The 21,274-nt window shown below is 35.9% G+C and overlaps 1 protein-coding gene and 1 pseudogene across 17 annotated transcripts in view; both read right to left on the bottom strand.

Moving 5' to 3' along the window:
- GPHN (gephyrin) overlaps window positions 1-21,274 on the bottom strand; it is a 757,220-nt gene that overhangs the window by 500,611 nt on the left and 235,335 nt on the right. The gene's annotated exons all lie outside the window — the stretch shown is intronic.
- LOC122741845 lies at window positions 274-19,453 on the bottom strand (annotated as a pseudogene).

The following is a 21,274-nucleotide window of genomic DNA, read 5'->3' as shown; positions in this document are numbered from 1 at the left end:
GGAGTGCTTTTTCTGAAAGATATTAGACTTCCAGTCTAAGAATCAGACATCTGCTGTCAAATATGTTTACTTTAAAATCATCTATTGCTACACAAGTTCTTCATTATTATTACCTAGTAGCAATTAAATAAGCATAAAAAATCTGTACCCATATAAAACCTCTGAAAGTTTAATCTCTTCTCTTCCCCCTCTATTTACTTGTGCCATTCCAAGCAAATGTCTGAAATGCTGTTGTGTGGGCCAGCCTCTACAAATCCCTTTTAGTCTGTGCTATCAAACTGAAATGGCAACATCAAGGTAAAGTCTATCATAGGATTCCATGAAGCACAAAATGAGGAGCAGACTAAGCAAACTTGATTCAGGAAGGCACCAGTTGAATCAAGACAAATCTGTATGATAAAATATGGGGGGGAGAAGTATTCCCATGAAAATGTTACTTTAAAAAGTAACAACTGGATAGACAATTTCCACAAAATGCTCAGAGAAGATAGGCATGTTGCTATTTATGAATACTCTCAGTAGAATATAATAGGCATATAATTCACTATGGTTAAAGGCAGATGAATAACATTGCTCAAACAGGTCAGGGTGAACCAAATGGATGATAGTTAAGTTCCAGAAAACAGTAACAGAAGGATTAGCTTCAGCATGCCTCTGACAAGATCTGTAAAACCTGCAATAGTTATTCCAACAATGCAGCCTCCAACTATTGACCAAAATTCAATCCAGACATCTACTTGGCTTAATTGAACTGATTGTTAAAATTAAATCCAGAACTCCAGACCAGCCAACAAATACAAATAAGGGTGTGACATAGGCTAAAGCTAAACTGCTTAAAAGCCTACAGAAACTCAGTCTGTAGCTTAGCCCCTGGCTTAGTACAGCCATCCTAGGAAAAAAGGAAGGTTATGTTGGCAAATAGGCAACTGCTACAAAAAACATTAGGCATACAATTTCAAATTCTGAATATAATACCTCTCTATATGATCCTCAATGTGGATAATGATACTTTCTGATGCAAGTAGATGTTATGTTTTATTAGGAGCTGGTATAACAAGTGGTCCAACTAGAAATACAAAAGTTACACCTGAGTCACTGAGCACAGAGGCACTATCTGAAGCAGAAGTTTATTTATTTACAGAAATTCATGTAGTAGAAAAGAATGGAGCAGCATTCATTACAGTTGGACCCACTAATCCATAGAGCAGCTGTCCTCCATGGATAACTTTTTAATCACTAAGTTGCATGGTATAGGTATGCTTCTTAGACTCATTTCTTTCCAAAACCATAAGAAAGAATGTCTGCAACACAGTTATCTAGAGACTTCTCTTTGTCCAGGAGTCACATGAAGGGATAGCAGCACCTGCCCAGCAGGCCATATCAGCAGCCATAGCTCCTTCCTAATGGTCCAGGTGGAACCGATGGCAGCTCCAGGGATGGCCAGACATGTTGATCTACTCACCCTTCAGTGGGGTAAAAGCCTTAGTGCTCTGCTCTCCTTTCTTCATTACAGATCTTTTTAAAAATGTGCAAATTATTTTCACAAAAATTTGTATAGATTAGAAAGTAGGCATACCTACTGAGACACTTTTGTGATATTAATGAAAGTCATGATCTCCCCCCAGTCATATCTTCCTTTATCCAGGTATCTATCCCCCAAAGTTCTCAAGGTATTTACTATTAACCCCCGTTCCCCAATATGAATCTGCAGTATGATCTGGCAGTAAAAAAAAGCTAATGTAATCTTGGGTTGCCTTAAGAGGGACATAGCTTTCAGGAATAGAGTGGTGATAGACCCAACGTACTCTGCTCTGTACTGATTTCCTCACTTGCATGTATGGTAGTCATATGCTCATGTATTAAGTTGGGCTTTTCAGTTTAGGCTTTTATTTCCTGGGAAGTTCATCCAGAGGTTCCAATTCTGTCTTATTTGCACTTTGTAAATAGCTACCCCTGGGAGATATTATAAGTCAAGATAAAGCCCAAATACCAGTCATAGACTTGGCTATATTTCTCATCTTAGCTGAAATAACAGGGGCGGCTATGTGGCACAGTGGATAAAGCACTGGCCCTGGATTCAGGAGGACCTGAGTTCAAATCTGGCCTCAGACACTTGGCACTAGATGTATGACCCTGGGCAAGTCACTTAACCCTCACTCCCCTGGGGAAAAAAAAGTATTTGAAACAACCTAGTCATATCAGAACTTTTTTACCTAGATCATGAAAGTTTAAAAAAAATCCCTTTAGTACTGCTCAGTATTGGGACAATGTCCCCTGTTTGTTGCTATGCATCTTTGATTACTGAGCCCCACAGCACACCCCAAAACTATAGGAAGCTAAGACTCCAAGCTGGCTTTAATGAATAGTCGTAACTTCAGGACTAGTGGGAATGAACTTTAAGGCTACCGATTTCCATCTGATTCTGTATATACTTTAAACTCTTCTAGGTTTAAAACTATGTCATTCTTTTATCATTTCTAGTAGTTAATTTACACCTTGGTCAATCAGGCTAATGTTCAATGTTATATCTATTTCTTCCTTCAAGGTTTTCACAAACATGAATGAGTGAAAGGTGGTTTATTTCATATTACCATAGCATCTTAGAAGTGATCTAAATCCTACATAATGCAAAAATTCCCTCTACCGTATTCCTGACAGGTAGTATTAAACTAAACTCTGTTTGAACACATCTAATGATAGAGAATTTATTCCAAAGGAAAGGACAGAAGAAGGAGGGAAGGAGAAAGGAAGAAAAGAAGGGAGGATGGAAGGAAAGAAAGAAAAGAAGAAGGAAGGAGGAAGGGAGGAAGAAAAGAATGAAGGTAGGTAGGAAGAAAGGAAAGAAAAGGAGGAAGGAAGAAAGAAGGAAAGGAAGAATGAAGCATTTGTTTTTAGCACCCACTATGTGCCAGGTACTGTGCTAGCACTTTACAAATATTATCTCATTTGATCTTCACAAAAGCCCTTAGCCATGGCTGCTATTATTCCTATTTTATAGTAGAGAAAACTGAGGCCAACAGAGGTTAAGTGTCTTGCCCAAAATCATGGCTGAATTTAAATAAATGTTTTTTTGACTTCAGGGCCAGAATTCCATTCACTATGTCCACCTAGTTACTTCTTATAAGATAGACCATTTTAATTTTAGAGAGATTTAAATTTTAAGGTCTCATTTATGCTGAGACTCCAGAGGCCCTTCCATCTAACGCTTTCATTTTATAAATGAGGAAATTAAGGAACAAATATGTTATGTGGCCTATACAAGAGACAAGTGGCAGAAGTAGTATTTGAACCCTGGCTCTATGATTTCAAATCCAGTGCTCACTCTACTGTAAGCAACTTTGTCAAATGTCTAGGTGAATGTCTGATACACTATCTTTATGGCATTCACTTTATCAGCCAGTCCAGTAATTATATCAATAAAGGAAATGTCTACTGATCTTCACAGAGGCCTATTTATCACACAGAAGATAGCTGAAGCAAATATGAGATGTCAACAACTATTGCTGTTTGGCGATATAAAGAAAGCAGGACTGTTATGATATACTTGGTCTTAAAACGGTACAGGGATGCTCAAAGCATGACACACCATGCATTCATGATGTGAAACAGCTTGCTTCTAGATTATTTCTTACTTGTTCTTTGAATATCATTGTTAATAATTTTGTCCTGGTCCCCAGAATATACAGCTATCATTCTATCTTCATAGGTTTCTCGGACCCAGCAGTGTAAGCTTTACTACAACAGACCAGGATTATGAACACTATAAAATGACTCAGAGCATAGACTCTGCTTAAAAAATGAGTTCTGTTATTTTACTGTCATAATCTACTAACCATTTTTCACCAGCTATATCAAGCCTTCTAATGCCATGTCTCAGTTTGAAGTGTCAGTGCATTCAATCAACTCAAAAAATACATAAAGCTCAATTCAAATTATATTTGTTCATGAAACTACTGCTTTTCCACTGACTATCAAGTCAGAGAAAGGGGTGCCTTTACATTTTTTCACTGAGAACTACTCAGACAGAATGTCAGGTAGGTGCACTGTATGATGCTTTTCTACTGCTTAGAAAAATCTGAAGCTGTATATACAATTCCATAAACACTTTCAACATCTATTTACAGAAGAGTGTGATAGATACTGGAAGGGGATACAAAGTCCTGAAAAAAACCCACCCATTTGGTGGTCAGAATGCCTTAAGGTAGGGAACCAAGAAGGTCCAGGGAGTGGCAGTAACCAATGATTCACATGGTGCTATAACATTCAGCACTCAGATCCAGGGCTCTAAGATCCCTTACACTCTCTCCTGAGATAATATGTCCCTTAAGTTCCAGTGCTCTGAGTTTTAAAAATGCAGGGTAAGGAGGAGGCAGTGAACCCTGGAAGGTGATAATAAGCTCAGGAACCAGGTTGAGACAAGGCTTGATGACCACCCTCTACCTAAAAGCACAGTAAAGGGGATAATTTTTGTACAAAAGCCCAATTAAGGGACAAAATATGGAAAAAAGTAAATTAAAGAAAATAATGACCGGTATCAAAATTTATTATTGACCTAAAGTTCCACAAAAAAATAGATCAAATTATCTCTGTACCAACTGCAAGCAGAAACACACACACACACACACACAACAAACAAAAACACCCCAACAACACCACCTCCTAGAATATAAAAATCCAGAGATTTTTTAAATGAAATAAAAGGGAGGAATCGAAGAAAAAATGAGAAATATTATTTGAGAAATAGATTCCCTGAAAACCAGAAGAGAACTAAGAGAAACCAATGACTCCACAAGACAGTAAGAAATATCAGAACAAAACAAAAAATAATTTTTAAAAATAGGAGAAAATGTAAGATATATGATATAAAAAACAATTGACTAAAAAAAAAGTAAAGGAAATAATTTAAGAATATTTGAAAACCAGGAATTTTTAAAACCTAGACATTTTTCATGAAACCATATATTAAAACCATCCAGATCTATTATAACTGGAGAACAAAGTAAAGATTTTAAGAATCCACTGATCACCTCCTGAAAGGAACCCTAAAAGTTAAAGTCCCAGAAATGTCATTGCTAAACTTCAGAATTTTGACATAATGGAAAAAAAAATACTACAAGCATTGAAGCAGTTCAAGTTCCAAAGAGAAACAAAAAATAGATGCTTTACAGATATCATCCCTTCATAATCAATTCCTACGTGTGCCATCCATCTAAGTTTATTTCTATCATCTGCCCTAATACTGAGAAAGTTCTTATGAGTTAGACATATCATCTTCCTATGTAGGAATGTAAGCAGTTTAACCTTTTAACATCCCTCTTAATTTCTTTTTCCTGTTTGCCTTTTTATGTTTCTCTAGGAACTTGTATTTGAAAGGCAAATTTTCTATTCAGTTCAGGTCTTTTTATCACAAATACCCAAAAGTCCTCTTTTTCATTGAAATCCCATTTTTTCCCCAGAAAGATTACACAAAATTTTGCTGGGTTGTACTACTACTACTACTACTACTACTACTACTACTACTACTACTACTACTACTACTACTACTACTACTACTACTACTACTACTACTACTACTACTACTACTATAATCCCAATTCCTTTGCTCTCTGGAATATCATATTCCATGCCCTCTGATCCTTTAATGTAGAAGCTGCTAGATCTTGTGCTATACTGACTGTGGCTCCACAGTATTTAAATGGTTTCTTTCTGGCTGCTTGCAATATTTTCTACTTGACCTGGGAGCTCTGGAATTTAGCTATAGTATTCCTGGAAGTTTTCACTTTGGGATCTCTTTCAGGAGGTGATTGATGGATTCTTTCAATTTCTATTTTACTTTCTGCTTCTAGAATATCAGGGCAATTTTCCCTGACAGTCTCTTGGAAGATGATGTCTAAGCTCTTTCCTTGATCATGGTTTTCACGTATTCCAATAATTTTCAAATTGTCTCTCCTGGATCTATTTTCCAGGTCAGCTATTTTTCCAAAGAGATATTTCATATTTCCCTCTGTTTTTTTATTCATTTGGATTAGCTTTATTGTGTGTTGATTTCTCATAAAGTCATTATCTTCTCTTTGCTCAATTTTAATTTTAAGCAATGATTTTCTTCAGAGAGCTTTTGTACCTCCTTTTCCATTTGGCCAATTTGGCTTTTCAAGCTGTTGACTTTTTTTTATAACCTTCCATCATTCTCATTTCTCTTCCCATTTTTTCCTCTACCTCTCTTACTTTATCTTCAAATACCTTTTTGAGTGTTTCTATGGCCTGAGATCAATTCATACTTTTCTTGGAAGCCCTTACGTCACTATCTTCTTCTGAGGGTGTACCTCGATCGTCCTTGTCACTAAAGAAACTTTCTATGGTCCTTATCTTTTTCTGTCTGCTCATCTTGTTTGTCTTTTACTTCACTTTTAATTCCTTAAAGGGGGGCACTGTTTCCAGGCTGCACTGTCCCAAGCTTCAGGGTGTCCCAGGTGGTATGATTTAAGTAGATGCAGGTTCTTCACTTGCCTGGCCTGTTTCCTGGTCTGTAGATAACCCCAGGCCAACTTGCTAATTAACCAGCCAGCAAAACTTTGTGTGCTATGATTGTTAGCTCCAACAAGCCTGTATCCCTCCTCCACCTGGGCCACTGTTACTCAAGCCCACTTCATGGTTCCCAGCAGGGGTGAAACACCTAATTTCTGCCTCAGCACCAGCAGAGACCTCTGTAATCTCCCCCTGACTCAGCCCTCTCACCAGAACATGAGCTTAGTTCCAATGACAATGGCACTGCAGCTGATTCAGAGGTTCTAGGGGTTTCTTTCTCTGGTGAGGCCTGCCTGGGACTGGATCTGTGTCAGCTTGACCTTGGAGTTGGGCTCCACTTCCGCTTGGCACAGCAGCCCCCCTCCTGCTGACCTTCTAAGCTGTCTTTGGCTGGAAAATAATCTCAGCCTGTTCTTTTGTGGGTTCTGCTGCTCTAGGAATTGTCCTATAGCATTATTTAGAGGCTTTTTGGAGAGATCGTCTATTTTATACTTTTTTTTTTAAGTGAGACAGTTGGGGTTAAGTGACTTGCTGAGGGTCACACAGCTAGTAAGTGTTAAGTGTCTGAGGCCAGATTTGAACTCAGGTACTCCTGACTCCAGGGCCAGTGCTCTATCCACTGTGTCATCTAGCTGCCCCTATTATATACTTTTTAACAAGAAAACATTATGAAATGGAGATTTAGTTTCATCGGGAATTCCTTTTGTGTTTTGCTGTGTATGTGGAAATGCTCTCTCTCTCTCCCTCTCTGTGTCTGTCTGTCTGTCTATCTGTCTGTGACTCTGTCTCTCTGATAATTTTAAATTTCAGAATAAAAAACAAAGCAAAAAGGAGAGACTGGGAGGGGCAGCAAGATGGTGCAGTGGATAGAGCACCGGCCCTGGAGTCAGGAGGACCTGAGCTCAAATCTGGCCTCAGACACTTGACACTTACTAGCTGTGTGACCCTGGGAAAGTCACTTAAGCCCAAATGCCTCACAAAAAAAAAAAAAGAGAGAGATTGGGGAGATGAGGAAACACTTGTTACTAAGAAGCTTCCCTGGAGCAAAGCTGCAACTAGGGCAGGATTACTTGGGCCTTTACTCCAGAAATCTCAGCATGTAGAACCATCTAAACTTAGCACCAAGCTAATAAGAATAATTAGGTGTGTTCCTTACATGCACTGCTCTACCCAATATCAGCCTTTTAGTATTGAAGAGTCTTTGTCTCCCTACCATGAGACAGTGTCTGGCCTCTTTTCCTCATGTGATTTTATCTCCCGAGATCTACAATCTCCCTTTGGTTTCTCTCATCAGTCCTAAATGCATCTGTGTTTACTCAAAGTTCATTTTGTTTCACTTGCCCTGCAAAAATTGCTACGTACAGGTCTTCCCAGACCCTTCCTGTGGAAAGAATCTCCAAAGTATTCCCTCTTCTCCCCACCAGAGTACTAATCTGCTTGACTTGCCTTTCTCCAGACAATGCAAGCCACCATAAATGGGTGAAGATTTGAGTGGTCTCTGCTTTGACTGCCCAGAAAGCAAGAATATACGATCACACATATTTCTTTAAGCTGTTTCTAATTATTGATTTTGTATCATAGAAAGCCATGCTGTATATTGTTTCATATCTAATTAATACATATCTATTAATTAACTACATAAAGAGAAAATGCAATGTAAGAAATGATGACTAGCTGGAAATATAGAGAACTGTGCTGAAAGGTCTAAATCTTGCTCTAAAGTGGCTGTGGCTTCATTTTGGTTTTGGAAGCTCTAAGCTGCAATCATGAGAAAATCTTGTGATTTTGATCTTTCTTATTAATAACTCTTATAAACTTATTGTTAGAGAGAGATGAAAAAAGTAACTCATGACCATTTATTCCTAGTCTATGAGTAAGCAAGATTTAGGTGACTGAGATCTGACAGTTGGGAGCTAAAGGAAAAAGTGATTTCTCTCACACAGACAAACCCTGAGTGATAATGCTATCTATTGGTAACAAGTAACTTGAGTTAAGGTCTTACAATAGCAAAGCTGGAAATGGAATCCAGGGCATTTGACTAGAAATTCAGTACTATGTACTACATTGCCTCTCGTTATATGGTAGCATGAATTCTGAAATGATACCTCAAAGTGCCTATTATATAATCAGTAATCATATATTTGGGGAATGTCCACATTTTAGCATTATGTGGCAAAGTAAATTAATGGATGGAAAGCTAGCTTCAGTATTAGGAAAAGGTTCCTGACTCTTACATCTACTGGTTGGTCAAACAATTGCAAAGAAATAGGTTTGTGATGAAATACGAGATGAATACTAATGATGTGGCCAAGATGGGATTTAATATGAACAATAGGAGAAACATCAATGGGAGTATATTTTCTAGTTGCTATTGGTGTTAATGATATGCTGAATTAAATGGCCTCATGTTAAGACTAAAACATGCATTCCAAAGATTGGCTCTGGTTCTCCAAAGTTTTCTATCACATTTCCTTCAAGGAATATATACTTTGGAGTTATATTTCTTTAGATCTCTCTACATTATCTCTAGTGGTTTCCCCCCCTCTTTTTTTGTAAAACACTTTTTACCATTTCTTTGTCACTGCTGATTGGGCTGGTTTTAAAGAAGTAATAGGAAATCTGAGAAAAAAATGAAGGATTTTTGTGGGACATAGACTAATTATAATGACCGCAACTAAATGCTGCTGCTTCATTGCTGCAAATCTTTAGCTTAGGTTTGTGTAATGAATTTGGGGTGACTTCTGCTTTATAGTTGTTTTTTTCTCTTCCTGCTGAGATCAGGTTTAAATTCACTATTTACTTAGTTTTATTGCTTTTGATTTCCATTTTCAAAAGATATTTCCGCAAGCACAAATACAATGGTTAAAGTCAAGGATTCATATGATTTCTCTAAATAACTCAGTTTTCATCTGAATTTCAATATTACCTTATAAATATGATTCAAACTCATGGCAAAATATATCTGAACACTTTCATTATTTTTAGACAGAGAGAGCCTGAGTTGTCATATTTATTGGCAACATTTGGCATATAACAAATATTTACATGACTCAGCAAAACCACATGAATCTAGTCTTTGTGCTAAACACAGAGAAACTCGAAAATAATTGTTGAATTTTACTTGTAATTCAGATTTACAAATGGAATCATCACTTATAATGATTTTCATGTTTATTAATGGAAAACCTGCCTGGTAAAAGTGAGCATAAGAGGTTAACTGAAAGCAGAATTAAAATACTATGGGAAAAAAAAATTTTTCTCCCTTACCCATAAAGATGATGCCTGAGAGAGCCAAGTTGACTTTTTAAAAATGCACATGTGATGAATAAAAAAAATATTTGGAGAAATGGAAGGAAGGCCTTTTTCCCCCCAGATACACTAGGATTATTTTTAGTTGTAATATCTATTTATGAATTTAGAAGTTTATGCTAATGTTCCTGACTTTACTTCCCAATCTAGACAGGTTTTAGTTTCCTTATTTGTAAAATGAGGGAGTTGCACAAGATAATCTCATATTCCTTTATCAACTCTATGATTATGAAATATGACAAGTTAGTAGTTATACAGCAGTTTTGTGCTTTTTAAAAAATTCACATTTTATTTTACTGAAAAGAACAATAGCTAGAAAGATCAGAAACATGTCACCAAACCACATGATCTTGAGCAAATTTTGAATTCTCTTCATCTAAGATGAGGAAAGGATAGACTGGAGGATCTCTAATGAGTTTTCTAGTACTAACATTCTATGATTCATAAAGAAAGTCCATACAAAAGTCTGTTTTTTAAAAAACTCTATGTAATTATTTTACAATTCTACCAATGTGAGAAAAGACAAACCCAGGAACTATATGAACACAATTATAAAACACTTTTCACACAAAATCAGATCTAAACAATTGGAAAAAATCAATTGCTCATGGATAGGTCAAGACAATATAATAAAATGACAATTCTACCTAAATTTATTTACTTATTCAGTGCCATATCAATCAAACTATCAAAATTATTTTATAGAGCTAGAAAAAATAATAGCAAAATTCATCTGGAAGAACAAAAGGTCAGGAATATGAAGGGAATTAATGAATAAAAATACAAAGGAAGGTGGCCTATACTATACTATACTATAAGGCGGCAATCATCAAAACTATTTGGTACTGGCTAAGAAATAGAGTAGTGGATCAGTGGGATAGTTTAGGCACACAAAGCAGTAGTAATTGACTATAGCAATCTACTGTTTGATAAACCCTAAGACTCCAACTTCTTGGATAAGAACTCACTATTTGACAAAAACTGCTGGGAAAAGTGGAAAACAGTATGGCAGAAAGTAGGCATAGATCAACATCTTACACCAGACACCAAATAAAGTCAGAATGGGTAAATGATTTAGACATAAAGGGTGATACCATAGGCAAATTCAGGGAGCGTGGAATAGTTTGCCTGTCAGATCTATGGAGAGAGGAAGAATTTATGACCAAAGATGAGATAGAGAACATTATGAAATGCAAAATGGGTCATTTTGATTACATTAAATTAAAAAGGGGTTGCACAAACAAAACCAATGTAACCAATCTGGGAAGCAATTTTTACAACCAGTGTTTCTTATAAAAACCTCATTTTTAAAATGGAGAACTGAATCAAATATATAAGAATACAAGTCATTCTCCAAATAAGAAATAGTCAAAGGATATGAATAGACAGTTTTCAGATGAAGAAATTAAAGCTATCAAAATGTTCTCAATCACTTTCAATTAGACAAATGCAAATTAAACAACTCTGAGGTACCACCTCACACCTATCAGATTGGCTAATATGACAAAAAAGGGAAATGATAAATGTTGGACAAGATGTGGGAAAACTGGGATACTAATGCACTGTTAGTAGAGTTGTGAACTGATCCAACCATTATGGAGAGCAATTGGGAACTATGCCCAAAGGGCTATAAAACTGTGCATACCCTTTGACCCAGCAATATCACTACTAGGTTCAGCAATACTATTACTAGGTCTATATCCCAAAGAAATCATGAAAAAGGGAAAAGGACCCACATGTACAAAAAATATTTATAGCAGCTCTTTTTGTGGTGGCCAAGAATTGGAAATTGAGGGAATGCCCATTAATTGGGGAATGGCTGAACAAGTTGTAGTACAGGAATGTAATGGAATACTATTGTGCTATAAGAAATGAGCAGGCAGATTTCAGAAAAACCTGGAAAGACTTAAGTAGACTGATGCTGAGTGAAGTGAGCAGAACCAGAAAAATATTATAACAGCAACACTGTGTGATGATGATCCAAGACAATTTCAAAAGACTCATGATAGAAAATACTCTCCACATGTAGCAAAAGAACTATGGAATCTGAATGGAGACTGAAGCATGCTATTTTCACTTTTGCTGGGTTTTTGTTTGTTTCCTTCTTCTTTCTTGTGTTTTTCCCTTTTGTTCTGATTCTTCTTTCACAACATGAATAATGTGAAATATGTTTAACATGATTGTACCATATAACGTATATCAGATGGCTTGCTGTATTGGGGAGGAGGGAGGGAAGGGAGGATGGGAGAAATATTTGGAACTCAAAATCTTACAAAGATGAATGTTGAAAACTATCTTTACATGTAATTGGAAAATAAAATGAAATACTATTAAAAACAAAATTCTATCAATGTTAGATATACAGAATTTTTCAGGGAAAATAAAGTCATTTTGAGTTTCTAATTTTTTAATCCATTTGGCATACAACATGTATTAGTTAAATTTTAATATTATTTTTGGTGTTTCTTAAATTAAATTTTAGGTCAAATAAATTAAACAGACCATTTAAAAAATTTTATTTCCCTTCCTTATTTCCCTTGGAGTTTTAATTTGTTTTTTTTGTTTTTGTTTTTTTTTAGTGAGGCAACTGGGGTTAAGTGACTTGCCCAGGGTCACACAGCTAGTAAGTGTTAAGTGTCTGAGGCCGGATTTGAACCCAGGTACTCCTGACTCCAGGGCCGGTGCTCTATCCACTGGGCCACCTAGCTGCCCTGGAGTTTTAATTTGTGAAAGAAGGAAATAAATTACAATAACAATTAAGGAGTTTCATTACAAAATGTAGAAAGCAAAAAGTCAAATTCAATCTTCCATGATGAGTCTTCCCTCTATTCTCTTTTAGCTTTAACATGATAATGTAAAATCCTTAGCTCACCTGAGATTTGCAATATTGCATTTCCTACCCAGAAACTAACTTATACTCAGAACTGAGAAGAAAAAAGTTGAATTCTGGTAGATATATTTATACTACACAACATTTTGCTGTATTCAACATTGACAATATGTAGAGCTTAGCGAATCTCCCCCCCCCCACCCGCCCTCAAATTTGTGAACCAATCAATTGTCATTTATTAAGTACCTAGTATGTGCATGTCACTGTGCTAAGTCCTGGGGATATATAAAAAAAAGACAAAAATAGTCCCTGCTCTCAAGAAGTTCACAGTCTAGAGGAGACAACATGAACATGAAAAAATTACTGAACTATTAAGAAATATATGGGAGAAAATGGAAATAATCTAAAGAAAGAGGGATATTAATATTAATAAGGAATGGGAAAGGCTTCTTGAACAAGGTAGAACTTTGGCTGGGGTCAGATGGAACCCAGGGAAAGTAGGAAGCAGAGATGAGGAGGGGGAGAATTCCAGGGGCAGGGAGAGACCAGCGAAAATCCTCAGAGTAAGGAGAAGGAATGTCTTGATCAAAGAACAGCAAAGAGGCTAGTGTCACTGAACCAGAGCTATGTGGAGAGTAGTAAGGTGAAAGAGTATTGAAAAGTCAGAGAGTTCAGGTTTTGAAGGACTTTGAGCTAAACAAGATTTTATATTTGATCCTGGAGGAAACAGAAAGTCACTAGAGTTTATTGGTGGGGTGGGGGCAAGGGGTGTTATTATGGTCACACCTATGTTTTAGGAAGTTCAGTTTGATAGTTGAGTAGAAGATGGATTGAAGTATGGTGCAAAGAGGTAGGGAAATTAATTAGCAGGCTGTTGAAATACTTTAGGAGTGAAGTGATAAGGGCTTGCACCAAGTAGTGGGAGAGAAAGGGGCATATTCAAGAAATGTTAAGAAGGTAGAAATAACAGGACTTGAAATAGTGATCGAATATGGAAGGGTGAGAGAAAATGAGGATACCATCTAGGTTGTTAGGTGAGATGACTGGGAGAATGGAGGTATTCTTGACAGTGATAGAAAACTTTCAGAAGTAAGTTAATGACAATAAAAAGCTGTCTTCTATATCTCAAAATATAAAATAAATATAATCAAACAACAATATTAAGTCACAAAATTATTATTTTTCTTTTCAGAAAACAAAAGTGGATTCCTTTTCTGAATATTAAAGATTCAATTCAATTCATCTCAACTAAATAATATTATTTTTCATAAGGCATCTAATATGTATAAAGTAACTATGTTAGTTGTTAGAGAGGATATAAGGTTTAGTTAATAGTGAAAATTAGAATGTTATACCAGATCCTATGGGGCAAAGGATCCCTTGAAAGAAATTGATCTGGAAAAGCTCCCTGAGGGATTGGGACTGCGTAAAATCTTTCAAAGAGCAAAAAAACACCACTTTTATTTCCTTACATATTTTGCCAATGATAGTGCCAAAGTAGGAAATGAATCTCAGAGATACAAGTAGCTATATTTAACTGGCATGTTATTCAATTAAATTCTGATAGATTAATGTTAAGCAAATACATTGTCGATGGATAGTGATGATTTTTAACTTCTTCACATATTTACCTAAAATCATGAACCTACTGCTTCATAAGATCATATAAAAAAATACAATTCAGGATTACTAATGTGTATAAAAAGAGAAGCTTGGTATTAAATCAATAATCCACTATTTTATTTTAGCTATACTAAACTTGCATTATTTAGGTATAGGCCTTTATTTTGTAGATGCTGCATTATGGGATTAAAAATTATATAAATATAGCCAAATCATTCAAGTATTTTTAAATTAAAATATTTCAAATAAATTTAATTTCAAATGAAATTTTAAAATTTCGAATGCACAAAAGTTAGAGATGAGGATATAGGTAAGTTTTCTCTTAGAGTCCTTTTTCTACCTCTAACTTCAAACTATTAGAAGTACCAGAGGAAGCCATACAGTAAAATAAAATAAAAAAATTTTTTAAAGGAATGTATATAGGGAATACAAAAAAACCATGTAGAAGTAAATGCAGATTATGTGATACACCAATGAGTATCTCAAAGAACAAATCATAGAAATGATAATTGTGTAAATATAACTTTAATAATGAGACAACATACCCCCAAATTAGGGTTACAGGTAAATTATTTTTCTGAAAAAATGATAAGCAAAATAACAAAAGCAAGGAATGATGAATTGATAATGTACTTTAAAAATGAAAATGGAAAATTAAGCAACTCCAAACAAAAACAAAAAAGTCACCTTGAAGATGAAAGAAAAAAATTTAAAAACAAAAATATCACAATGATAAAACTAAGAATTTTTTTTAAAAAGATTAACTTCTTTGCTAATCAGATGATGAGAGGAAAATAATAACTAAAAAGAAAAATGAACAAAACAAATTCAAAATTAACAGAGAAAATAAAAACAATGATTATATGCAGTTAGTTATAGACAAGAAACTGAGTCTAATATAAATAAATGAATGATAACTTATAAAAAGTAAACTATGTCAATCAACAAAATAAGACTTCAAACTCTAAACCTACTCTCAAAGAGACAAACTGAAAAAAAAAAGCACTAACTGAGTAAAAAAACCTATCCCAATACAGATGAAATGATAAGCAAATCCCACCAAAGATTTTTGAATAATCAAGAATAAAGTCATCCTACCAAATCCCTTTTTATAACAAATATTATATACAATTATAGAAAACCATTAGGCAGAGAAAGAAAACAATAGAGCTGTCAGTAACAATGAAGGATACCATAATTTAAAAATAAAATTCTAGACAAAAAAAAAAAAAGACTCCAGCAATATTATCAAAAAATTATTCATGGGGGCAGTTTGGTGGCACAGTAGATAAAGCACCAGCCCTGCATTTAGGAGGACCTGAGTTCAAATGTGGCCTCAGACACTTGACACTTACTAGCTGTGTGACCCTAGGCAAGTCACTTAAACCTCATTGCCCTGCCCCCCCCCCATATTCACAAAGTTGAATTTCTACCAGGGATATGTATCAGTCATTTGTTTTCTTCCATTTTGTACATGTGAAAAATGTACTTACTAGATTTCTAAATAAATGAAATCAGTATTATTACTGAACAAGTTTCAAAGTTTCTGCATTTGAACCAGATGCCATTAAAAGATGACTTACTACCCCATGTTACTTGTACTCATCATTACATTAAGTGGCTGTGTCATATAATCAGTCTAGGCAAGTTGGAACAGTTGTTGATCTGTAAGGAAAGTTTTTGGACTCCAAGGTCATCATTTGAATAGTATATTATTTTTCTGGGTTAAGATCAGATTTTATTATGAGTTACTTTCATAAAAATTTCAGTCTTCAGTTGCAGCACTATTTCCTGAATTTATGAAATATAAAATGAACTGGCAGAGAAACATCTATGAACCTAGAGTTGTTTGCAGGTTTTTTCTCCTCTGCCTAGCTTCAATAATTGGAATGAATATTGAAATGAGGCTGAGGAAGAAATCAAAACAAGAGTTCTCTCCCCTAACAAGATGTGGCCCATGGATAAACAAATGAAAAATATTCTTTTAGAACATAAGAATGTTAATGTGTAAGTCAGCATCTATTGCCTTCATACATTTCCTTCTTTACTGCCTTATTCATCTGTGGAGAATAGATATAGCATATATCCTTTATATAACTCCAATTCTGAATATTAGCTGACTATGTTGTTTGTCCTTCATTTTCAAAGAGGACCAATGGCATCACGGGGTAATGCCTTGACTTGCAAATGAATTAAATTTAAGTGACGCAGAGTTGCACAAAGTCATCAGCTTCACTCTCTCTTCCAGAGTCATCAAAGTCCTGTGGCAAGACAAAAAAGTCAAGATGACTGGCAATGGCCCAGGATGCAGTGAATGTCCTTAGCATATTTGATGTCTGACCAAGCTCTAAGTGCTCCACAGCGCCTGCTTCAGCCTCTTTCATGGAAGAAATTGTTCTCATTCTCCCATTCTGCCCAGGGAAGTATTCCCATTCTTGGGGTAGATATCTCCCTAACTCATGGATAGGTCTGAGGTGTAGCTGACCATAACATTAATTGATTACTATGAAGTAAAAGCTCTAAATCTTTGACAAGTTTTTATACATACATAAATACATGCATGCATACATACATACACACATATAAAATCAAGGGAATCATGATTTTCTTTTTTTTTTCTTTTTGCAGGGCAATGGGGGTTAAGTGACTTGCCCAGGATCACACAGCTAGTAAGTGTCAAGTGACTGAGGCCAGATTTGAACTCAGGTACTCCTGAATCCAGGACTGGTGCTTTATCCACTGCACCACCTAGCTACCCCCCGAATCATGATTTTCTAAGGAACAGTTAAGAGATACTGAACTTATATGGTTTCTTAAGTTGTCCCTTCCCCCAATTATGGCAGTAAAAATTTTCCTAAACATTTTTTAATTTGACTATGGATTTAACCAATTAGTTATGGCCTTTCTAAAACCAATGATACTTCTTGGTTTCTTCTGACTATTCTATTAATTAAATGACTAATACGTGACAGGAACTATACTCTACGTAGGGGATGCTAAGACAAAATTACACAGTCCCTGTCCTGCAATCATGCAGTTTACATTCTATCTGGGGACACAATACACATAAAAGTAAGTAAGTATATGATGAATAAGTATAAAGTGAATTTTGGAGACAGAGGACTATCATTTGGGGCTAACAGCAAAATCTCCAGATCAGATAATTGAAAGAAAAGGGATTTTAAGAAATGAAGGTAAGGTGGGAATACATTCCAAAGGAAGAGACACAGATGATGAAATGCCCTGTGAGGGACATCAGGATGACCAGCTTGTCTGAATGCAGCCTTTGGAAAAGTATAATGTAAAATAAGACTAGAAAAGTAGGTTGAAGCTATGTTGTGAAGAAATTTGAAAGCCAGAGGGAGCTTATACTTGATCCTAGAAGCAACGAGAAGCCACTGAAGTTTATTGAGTAAGAGCATGACATGATCAGGGCAGCTAGGTAGTACAGTGTTTAGAGGGCTTTGACTGGCATCAGGAAGACTCATTTTCCTGAGTTCAAAAATGGCCTCAGACACTTAGTAGTTGTGTGACTGTAGACAAGTCAGTTAACGCTGTTTCCTCATTTGTAAAAGAAGCTAGAGAAGGAAATAGAAAATTATTCCAGTATCTCTGCCAAATAAACACCAAATGGGGTTACTGGACACAACTGAAAAACAACTCAACAACAACAAAATTATATGATCAAACCTAAGCTGTAGAAAAATCTCATTAGAATTTGTATGGAGGATAGATGAGACTTGAGGCAAGGTAACCAATTAGGAATTTATTGCAATAGTCATGCAAGGGTGATGAGTGACTGAACTATCAGTCTTGCTGAATACCTGCAGAGAAGAAGATAGATGTAAGACAGTGTAGAGGCAGAAAGGACAAGATCAGGCAAATAACAGAATAAAGGATAGAAGGGAGAACGAGGAGTCAAGGATAATAATGAAGTGAAGAAAATGGACAACTGGAAGGATGGTGGTATCCTTGATAAAAATAAGGAATTTCTGAAGGGATAGAGTGGATTTTGGGGAAAAGATAATCAGTTTTATTTCAGACACAGACATCTAGTTTGAAAAATCCAATAGGTAATTAGAAAAGCACAAATAGACTTCAAGGAAGAGTAGATCCAGATTCACAGATTTATAAAGCAACTGCATAGGGTTCATAATTAAACCCATGGGAACTGATGAGGTCAATAAGTGAGAGACTATAGAATGAAAATATAAGAGAGTTCAAGGCAGGGTTAGAGGGCATAATAATGATGATGTCATGGGGCGCAGAGCACCCCAGAATTTCTCTGGGGCACACCGAGGAATCTTCTCCTTGAGAAACTAAACCAGAGGACAGATAACGCCTAGAGGAACCAAATCGGACTGAGCTAGTTTGGGATTCCTACCCTTCATTCTGGTCTCCCTTATCCTGGGGAGATAAGTTTGGGTGTGGCTTCGGCCTTTGTGTTCTGAAGAGGGATCCATAGCCACCCCTCACCCAATTCCTTTAGTCACTACCAGTGGGGGATGGTCCTCCACTCCTCACCCAATTCCCCCAGCTACCACCAGTGGGGGATGGTCCTCTCTCACTAAAGGAACTTTTCACGGGCAGATGGTTCACCCCCATCGGTCCTCTATAAAAGTACCTTCCGGTCTCCTGTTCGAGGAGATTTGGTACCTCTGAGCCATGTGCTTTATGCCAAATCTCCCCATGAAAAGTCTAAGGATTTCTTTCATGGTTTCCCTCCCCCCACCCTTCCCTTCCCTTGCTCCTAAATAAACTATCACCTTGTTCTAACTAAGTTTTGTGTGCAAGAGGGTGTAATTCTTTAAAGAGGAATTCCCAAGAACCCCAACCCCAACCCGTACCCCATTTTCCCACCATAACAATGATGAACCAGCAAAGAAGAATGAGGAGATATTGGAAACAGAAAAAAAAGAACCAAGAATGCAAATACCCAGAGAGGAAAGATTTATCCTTGTTTCATTCTTCATCCTTTTTACACTCTCTGTATCTTTTGAAATTGTTGCCTCCTCTACCTCCTGAATACTTTTTCCCCAGAGATTTCCTCATGCAGCTTTCTTCTAGTTCTACTTCTTCTACTCTGATCACCATTTCTTTGTCTTCATTGTGGGAACAGCATTTCCTTTCCATACTTTTGCTGGTGGGTATATCATAGGGTTCCATGCTGAGTCCACAAACTCTCTCTATTATTGCATTAACTTTTGTGGATTTAATTATCACCTCTATGCAGATATATCCATATACATATACACACACATACATACATATACTTATACACATGCATACACACACACATACACGCCCAACCCTTATCTGTATCCTGAGCTCTGACCCTGCATAACTAAACTCTAGAGTCCCCCTCAGTGTCTCAAATACAAAATCTTCAAAAGAGAATTCATCATTGCCTTTCCCCTCAAGCCCTCTTAACTTTTTCTTAAAGTTACCATTAGTCTTTCTCTCACCAACATTTCCAAGTTCAGAGTAATCCTCAGATCCTAATTGTGAGTGAACCTCAAGGCTTTAAGGGCATTTGCAAAACAAATCCACACATAGGGTATATTCGCAAATGTTTATCTCATTGGGTACTTCTAGTCCATTACCTCTCTTGCCAAGAGGTGGGAAGCATGATTCTAGAGTTTTGATTACTCACTGCATTAGACCTAGTTCTTAAAGCCTTTGACAGCTGTTGACGATGTTGTTATAAGGAAAAAAATTTTCTATTTCTGCCCATTTCACTGCTTCGATTCATATACGTTCTTTTTTTCAGGTTTCCCTGTATCCTTTTTGTCATTTCTTAAAATTCAATAATATTCTATTCTATTCATATTCATATACTATCATTTGTTCAATTACTCTCTAATTGATGGACATTCCCTTTGTGGCCACTTTTTGATACCATAAAATGTAGCAAAATAAATATTTTAGTACATATGGGTCCTTTACTTTTGTCATTGATTTCTTTGAGATACATGCCTAGAGAAGTATCTTTGGGTCATAGGACATGTACATTTTACTGACTTTTGAGGTATAGTTCCAAATTAATTGGACCATTTTACACCTCCCAATAATGTATTAATAATGTACATATTCTCCAACAACTATTATATTTGTCAATTTGATTGGCATGAGGTAAAATCTCAGAGTTGCTGTAATTTATATTTCTCTTTTTATTAGTAATTTGGAGCATTTTTCACATAGTTGTTATCAAAGTACTTCTTTTGATATTTGCCTACTCATATCCTTTGAACATTTATCTATTGGGAAATGATAGAACTTCCAATTTCCTATGTTTTTTGGATATCAGACCTTTATGAGATACATTTTCTATCAATATTTTTCCAGTTACCTATTTGCCTTCTTCATTGATTTTGTATGCAAAATATTTTATCTAACAAATTATCCATTTAATCATTTGTCATGTCTATCCTGAATATACTCAGATATATACATGCATGTACAAATATGATATATGATACGATATATAAGATACTTCTGATGGGATATAAGCCTCTGAAGGCAGAGAGCACTTCTTTTTTTTTTTTTTATAGCCTCAGTGTCTAAAACAGTACTTAGCACATAGCAGAAGCTTAATAAATGCTTATTGATTACATGATTTTCAGCTCTTCACTTTCTCACCCCCTCTCTACTGAAATAACTTTTTTTATTACTCTGTTTATACTTTGTATTCTAGATCAGGGCTTTTTAAACTTTTTCCACTCATGACCTTTTTGCCAGAGAAATTTATACACGACCCTGGCTACATAGGTATATAAAATAGGTATACATAAACTTTTACTGTTGGCAAATTTTTTGTGACTCACATATTCAGTTACCTGAACTCATATGGGGTTGCGACCAACAGTTTAAGAAGCTAGTTGTAGAGAAGGTAACTGACCTGAATTGGTTGAAGTACTTTCCTTACCTAGGAGTTCCTTATCCCAGTAAAACCAAAGGTCCAATTCCCATCACTATCCTCTGTTCTTT

The sequence above is a fragment of the Dromiciops gliroides genome, chromosome 2, assembly GCF_019393635.1.
Source record: "Dromiciops gliroides isolate mDroGli1 chromosome 2, mDroGli1.pri, whole genome shotgun sequence".
Lineage (NCBI taxonomy): Eukaryota > Metazoa > Chordata > Mammalia > Microbiotheria > Microbiotheriidae > Dromiciops > Dromiciops gliroides.
Note: the sequence above shows the minus strand (reverse complement) of the source record. Positions and strands in the feature narration are given on the sequence as shown.